This window comes from Penaeus vannamei, chromosome 38 (assembly GCF_042767895.1).
Source record: "Penaeus vannamei isolate JL-2024 chromosome 38, ASM4276789v1, whole genome shotgun sequence".
NCBI lineage: Eukaryota > Metazoa > Arthropoda > Malacostraca > Decapoda > Penaeidae > Penaeus > Penaeus vannamei.
In genome coordinates, this window is record NC_091586.1 from 1,202,691 (window position 1) to 1,203,976 (window position 1,286).

A 1,286-nucleotide genomic window follows, 5' to 3' on the forward strand; every position below is an offset into this window, starting at 1 on the left:
CAACCTTCAGAATTGGGGCCGATGATGGTACTCCAACCTTCAGAATTGGGGCCGATGATGGTACTCCAACCTTCAGAATTGGGGCCGATGATGGTACTCCAACCTTCAGAATTGGGGCCGATGATGGTACTCCAACCTTCAGAATTGGGGCCGATGATGGTACTCCAACCTTCAGAATTGGGGCCGATGATGGTACTCCAACCTTCAGAATTGGGGCCGATGATGGTACTCCAACCTTCAGAATTGGGGCCGATGATGGTACTCCAACCTTCAGAATTGGGGCCGATGATGGTACTCCAACCTTCAGAATTGGGGCCGATGCTGGCACTCCAACCTTCAGAATTGGCACCGATGATGGCACTCCAACCTTCAGAATTGGGGCCGATGCTGGTACTCCAACCTTCAGAATTGGGGCCGATGATGGTACTCCAACCTTCAGAATTGGGGCCGATGATGGTACTCCAACCTTCAGAATTGGGGCCGATGATGGTACTCCAACCTTCAGAATTGGGGCCGATGATGGTACTCCAACCTTCAGAATTGGCACCGATGATGGTACTCCAACCTTCAGAATTGGGGCCGATGCTGGCACTCCAACCTTCAGAATTGGGGCCGATGATGGTACTCCAACCTTCAGAATTGGGGCCGATGATGGTACTCCAACCTTCAGAATTGGGGCCGATGATGGTACTCCAACCTTCAGAATTGGGGCCGATGATGGTACTCCAACCTTCAGAATTGGGGCCGATGATGGTACTCCAACCTTCAGAATTGGGGCCGATGATGGTACTCCAACCTTCAGAATTGGGGCCGATGATGGTACTCCAACCTTCAGAATTGGGGCCGATGATGGTACTCCAACCTTCAGAATTGGGGCCGATGATGGTACTCCAACCTTCAGAATTGGGGCCGATGCTGGCACTCCAACCTTCAGAATTGGGGCCGATGATGGTACTCCAACCTTCAGAATTGGGGCCGATGATGGTACTCCAACCTTCAGAATTGGGGCCGATGATGGTACTCCAACCTTCAGAATTGGGGCCGATGATGGTACTCCAACCTTCAGAATTGGGGCCGATGATGGTACTCCAACCTTCAGAATTGGGGCCGATGATGGTACTCCAACCTTCAGAATTGGGGCCGATGCTGGCACTCCAACCTTCAGAATTGGGGCCGATGATGGTACTCCAACCTTCAGAATTGGGGCCGATGATGGTACTCCAACCTTCAGAATTGGGGCCGATGATGGTACTCCAACCTTCAGAATTGGGGCCGATGATGGTACT